The sequence below is a fragment of the Chiloscyllium plagiosum genome, chromosome 31 (genome assembly GCF_004010195.1).
Source record: "Chiloscyllium plagiosum isolate BGI_BamShark_2017 chromosome 31, ASM401019v2, whole genome shotgun sequence".
Taxonomy (NCBI): domain Eukaryota; kingdom Metazoa; phylum Chordata; class Chondrichthyes; order Orectolobiformes; family Hemiscylliidae; genus Chiloscyllium; species Chiloscyllium plagiosum.
This window is the reverse complement of record NC_057740.1, coordinates 38625697-38631836: the sequence shown is the minus strand read 5'-3', so window position 1 is coordinate 38631836 and position 6140 is coordinate 38625697. Positions and strand designations below refer to the sequence as shown.

At 43.5% G+C, this 6140-nt stretch overlaps 1 long non-coding RNA gene across 3 annotated transcripts in view; it reads left to right on the top strand.

The window, feature by feature from the left end:
* The first annotated feature begins 356 nt into the window (after nt 1-356).
* The window catches only part of LOC122565440, a 66223-nt gene continuing 60439 nt past the window's right edge, over nt 357-6140 (top strand). For all 3 annotated transcript variants that reach the window (XR_006316171.1, XR_006316172.1, XR_006316173.1), the window contains exon 1: nt 357-567. This is a non-coding gene — a long non-coding RNA (uncharacterized LOC122565440). The remainder of the gene's footprint in view (nt 568-6140) is intronic.

The window sequence follows — 6140 nt, the reverse complement described above, 5'->3', positions numbered from 1 at the left end:
AATCTAGAAACAGAAAATTAAACAGCACAGAAAGAGGCCATTCAGTCCACATGTGATAGCCCTTTCAAAATGACTCCAAGACAATCCATTGTTCTGTGCAATTAAAACTATTCATGTTTCATACGTAGATGGCTTTACCACCCTCTACCCACTTGTATCTTTCCCACAGTGTCTTTATGTTCCATGACATGGTTCACCAACCAACATGTGGGCTTTCTTGATAAGAAAAACCAGAAAAGTTTTGATTGGTAAGAGGCTGGCAAGAGAGCAGAGTTTCAACCAATCTGGCAGCAAGTTGATACTGATTGACATCAAAACAGTCCACTGAAGCTCAGCTTCTTCCCTCTGAAGTTTAACATAGGGAAATTTAAGCCTATTGTATGCCTGTGTGTAGAGAGAACATGGTGTGACTTAAGCTAGTTTCCTGCAATCTTGTGTCGTTTTATATTATCTTGTACCGGTAGAGTTGATAACTTTTGGTTAGAGTAACAATTACTTCAGCTGTGCCTGGAATCAGCTTGTGAAATATCCCTTCCATAGAATCGATGTGATGCCTGTGACTCAAAGGTAAGAATTTTACTGTTCACTTCGATCAGTTAAACTGCAGCAAACCTCAGGGGAAGTCAGTCAGAAATGGTCATTATTCAGCCGTGAGTTCCAGAGAGCAGCTTTGATGCTGCTCCCTACGTAGAGCTTCACACAGGCAGGGGGACAACAAAATAAAAATGGTGTGTGTCTGTGTGTATATGTAAGACTGACTGTACGTGTATGATTGCGCTGTTATGTGTTCAGTGCTACAAATGTGCGTCCGACTGAGTATGTGCGCATATCCATGAGAAGCTTATGCCTGAAACGTCGATTCTCCTGCTCCTCAGGTTCTGCCTGACCTGCTGTACTTTTTCAGCACCGCACTCTCGACTCTGATCTCCAGCATTTGCAGTCCTCACTTTCTCTGACATGGGCATATATGTCGGTGTGTGTTTATATATGTGCGTGTGTTGGAGTCTGCTGTGTGTATGTGTGCGAATGAATTGTAAATGTGAGTGAACGTTTTTTTCAAGATTGTGCCTGAGTGTTTGTACTTGTATATTTGTGTGTAGGTTTGTGTGTATTTGTGAGTATGTATGTGTTGTGTAAAAGCTTGTGTTTATGTGTGTTTGCATGCTTCAGCATGTGTGTTTGTGTAGGAGTGTATGTACGTGTGTCTGTGTTTGTGAACACGTGTCTGTGTCTAAATTGTGTTTGCTGTAAAAGTGTGTTAATGTATGAGTGTGCGTGTTCCTGAACACTTGTGTGTGTACAACAGTGTGTGCCTGAGTGCGTGCATGGATGTATGAGTGTGTGAACATGCGTGTGTGTGTGAGTGAGCAAGACTAAGCTTACATATCCTGCACTATAAACAGTTAATTAGCACTTTTGCAGTTGTGGTACACATCAATAATTACCAAATAGGAGGAAATGAAACAAGAATTCAATAATAAAGAACAACATGTATTTATATAGCACCTTTAACAGAGCACAAAATGCCCGAGACTTTTCAAAACTTGATGTGTGCCATATAGAAATACTCAGACAGGCAACTATAGTTGTGGTCAAAGAGGTCAGTTTTAAGGAGCATCTTAGAGGGGGAAAGCGAGGTGTGTGGACGAAATTCCTGCATCTCACCACCAATTTTCTGTTATATCAGGAAGATCTCCTGCCTGCAGTGGGTAAGCTGTCAATCAGGTTCATTGAGACCCTTGTTATGTCCCACTGAAAGGAGGCCAACTTGGATTTGTCAGTCAGTCCCCAGGTTCTTGCTGGTTTAGTAACTGACAGAACGGCCTCGAATTGTGCAGTGATCTCAGAGGGTAACAGGGATGGAGAAGGTTACAGTTTGGAAGGGGCTGGGAAATGAAGGAATTTGAACACAAGCTTGATAAATTCAACATTGAGACACTGATGTCTAGTCCAGCAAGGTAGGCCAGTACACGGAGGAGCTGACAGATGGATGGACTTGGTGCATATTTGAATATGGGCTGCAGGGTTTTTGAATATGCTTCATTTTAAGGAGGGTGGCTTGCTGAGAATTTGTTATTTAAATAGCACCCTTCTTGAACTCAGGATATCTCAAAGGCATTTAGCAACAAATGAAATACTTTCTGAATTGTGGCCACTATAATGTCAGCAAAACTGCAGCCAATTTTCCACTTGGTAAGCTTCCAGAAACCGCAACTTGATGATGGCTGGTTTGTATGTTTACATGATATTGAAAGAGCGTTTAATATTGGCTGGGACAGACCACCACCTCTACCTTTTGTCAAATAGTGACAGGATTTGTTTGGGTTCAGCTGAGAGGACAGACATGATTTAATGTCACCGTGGATGCTGCTGCTGCATGGTTGCAGAGTCAGCCTTGATTTGGGTGCTGTAAATCTCTGGGCTGGGTATTGAACCCATGACTGTCTTAGTCACAAAATATTGAGCTACCACTGACACAGTGTGTTATGAAAGACACCCTTGGCTGATTTTCCCAATAGCAAACAGAAGACATGAAAGATTCTGGTTCCCAGTCAGCCCCTGGGGAATGGGTTACTCACTGAAAGTTTGCCCTCCTAATTAATGTGAAAGCGGGTTCCCTGCTCACTTTAAGGTCTTGGTTTGGTTCCTAAGTGGCAAATGGAGCCACCCAGATTAAGCGGAGCAGGAGGTTGTAGGGTAGATATGAGAAAGAGTGCTTCGCTCTGGAGGCTGTCTCTCACTAACGTTTGAAAACATTGCTTCCTCGTGATAAGCCAGTGCTGAGGCAATGGGGAATAAGAGCAGTGTGGGTGGGGTTGTTTAGTAAGAACACTTTCCTTTCAGGCTGTTATCGCAACTAGTCAGGAAGGGCGGGCCTTCCTCTACATCATTGCAGGAACACAAACCAACCCACTACTGTCTGTGGGAACTGGAGGTCACATGGGGAAACCCACAGTGGCCTTCTTTTAGTGGAGCTCAGCACAGCTCTGTATGAAAAATCGGACGTGCAGTGGACACCGAAGAAGGTTATCCCAAAGTACAACAGGATCTTGATCAGATGGACCAATGGACTGGGAAGTGGCAGGTGAAGTTTAATTTAGATAAATGTGAGGTGCTGCATTTTGAAAAAGCAAATCAGAGCAGGACTTATACACTAATGGTAAGGTCTTGGGGAATGCTTCTGAGCAAAGTGACCTTGGAGTAAAGGTTCATAGTTCCTTGAAATTGGAGTCGCAGGTACCGAGAATTCTGAACAAGGTGTTTGGTATGATTGCCTTTATTGGTCAGTGCAGTTGTACAGGACATTGGTTAGGTCACTTTTGGAATGCTGAGCACAATTCTGGTCTCCCTTCTTTAGGAAAGATGTCATGAAGTGCGAAAGGTTCAGAAAGGATTTACAAGGATGTTGCCAGGGCTGGAGGGTTTGAGCTGCAGGGAGAGACTGAACAGGCTGGGACTGTTTGTGCTGCTGATTAACCCAGAGATGCAGCTAATGGGCTGGGGACCTGGGTTCAAATCCCACCATGAAAGATGGTGGCACTTGAACTCAATAAAAAAACAATCTGGAATTAAGAATCTAATGATGATCATGACACCATTATCGATTGTCAGGAAAAACCCATCTGGTTCATTAATGCGAAAGGGCGGTATGGTGGCTCAGTGGTTAGCACTGCTGCCTCACAGCACCAAGGTCTTGGGTTCGATTCTAGGCTTGGGTGACTGTCTGTGTGGAATTTGCATGTTCTCCCCATGTCTGTGTGGGCTTTTGCTGGTTGCTTCTCCCACAGATACATAGGTTAGATGGATTGGTCTTGCTAAATTGCCCTTAGTGTTCAGGGATGTTTAGGTTAGGTGCATTAGCCATGGGAAATGCAGGGTTACAGGGATAGAGTAGGGGGATAGGTCTGGGTGAGATGATCTTCAGAGTGTTGGTGTGGACTTGTTGGGCTGAATGGCATGTTTCCAAACTGTGGGGACTCTATTCTAAACTAATGCCCTTTAGGGCAGGAAATCTGTTGTCCTTATCTTGTCTGGCCTACATGTGACTCCAGACTCACAGCAAAGTGGTTGACTCTTAACTGCCCTCTGGGCAATTAGGGTAGGACAATAAATGATGCCCACATCCTGAGAATGAATAAAAATGAATGTTCACTCAATTACTGCCAATGCAATTAGGGATGGGCAAAAAATCCTGGTCAAACTGCAGTGACCAGATCCTGTGAATGAATAAAAAGAAATTGAGCAGCATATAAACAAGCAAAGAATGAGTAAAAGGTTTGATTAGATTCCCTACAATGTGGAAACAGGCCCTTTGGCCTAACAAGACCACACCGACCCTCCGAAGAGCAACCCAACCAGACCCTTTCCTCTACATTTACCCCTGACTAATGTGCCTAACGCTATGGGCAATTTAGCATGGCCAATTCACCTGACCTGCACATCTTTGGACTGTGGGAGGAAACCAGAGCACCTGGAGGAAACCCACGCAGACACAGGGAGAAGAGTTGCCTGAGGCAGGAATTGATCTCAGGTCCCTGGCACTGTGAGGCAGCAGTGCTAAGGGAAAGGTAGAATTTGAGAGACCTAGTCAGAAATACCAAAACAGATAATAAAAGTTTCTTTAGAAATTTAAGAAAAAAAGGATTTAACAATGTGAGTGTTGACCCATTAGGAAGAGGGTCTGGGAATTAACTATGGAAGATAATAAGGAGATGGCAGAAGAACTTCTGTTACATCAGAGGATAGAATTAACTCTTCAAAAATAGTTGCAATCCAGGAAATGAAAGAGAGGAAGGCACACAAGAAAATTACTTTAAGTGATACATAGCAAACTTAACATTTTCCAATTTATAAAAATGACTTATTATAAAAATGACTTGGCTGAAAGGGCTAAGGGTTTGATTATTAAATTTGCTGAGGTTGATGACACAAAGATGGGTAGGAAAGTAGGTTTCGAAGAGGACATGAACAAGTTAGAAGGAGAAAACTCAGTTGGCAAAAAAATGTCCATCAAATGGAATATAATGTGAGAAAAGTGAAATTGTGCATTTTGGCAGGAAGAATAAAAAAACTAAATGGTGGGAGACTGTAGAGCTCTCAGACACAGTGGGAGAACACACACAAAGTTAATATGCAGGAACAACAAGCAATTAGGAAACTGGTAGAATGTTATTATTTATTGTAAGGGAATTGAACACAAAAAAAAGATGAGATGTGCTTCTTTTATAGAAGGCATTGTTGAGACCAAATCCAGAGCACTGCGCAGAGTATTAAGGAAATGTGTAAATACTTTGGAAGCAGTTCAGAGAAGGTTTACCTGACTGGGACTTGGAACAGATGGGTTGTCTTATACGGAAAGGTTGGACAGGCTAGGGAATCATAGAAACCCTACAGTGTGGGAAAAGGTCATTCGGCCTAACAAGTCCATACCAACCCTCTGAAGACCATCCCATCCAGACTCATACTCTTACCCTGTAACCCTACATTTCCCATGGCTACTTCAACTAATCTACACATTCCCTGACACAATAGGCAATCTAGTACAGCCAATCCACCTAACCTGCACATCTTTGGACTGTGGAAAGAAACCAGAGCACCAGGGGGAAATCCACACAGACACAAGGAAAGACCTATTCCCCCTACTCTATCCCTGTAACCCTGCATTTCCCATTTAAGACAGAAATGAGGCAAAACCTTTCCTCACGAATTGTTGTGAGCTCTCCTCCTGAAAGGGGAGTTGAAGCAGAGTGTTTGTATGTTTTTACAGTACAGCTGGATCAATTGTTGCTGAGCAAAGGAGGTGCAAGGCTATCAGAGGCATGTTGGAGTGTGGAGCAGTCAGATAAGCCATGAGGTAAAAACAATGACTGCAGATGCTGGAAATCAGATTCTGGATTAATGGTGCTGGAAGAGCACAGCAGTTCAGGCAGCATCCAAGGAGCTTCGAAATCGACATTTCGGTCAAAAGCCCTTCATCAGGAATAAAGGCAGAGAGCCTGAAGCGTGGGGAGATAAGCGAGAGGAGGATGGGGGTGGGAGAAAGGAGCATAGAGTACAATAGGTGAGTGGGGGAAGGGATGAAGGTGATAGGTCAGGGAGGAGGGTGGAGTGGATAGGTGGAAAAGGAGATAGGCAGGTAG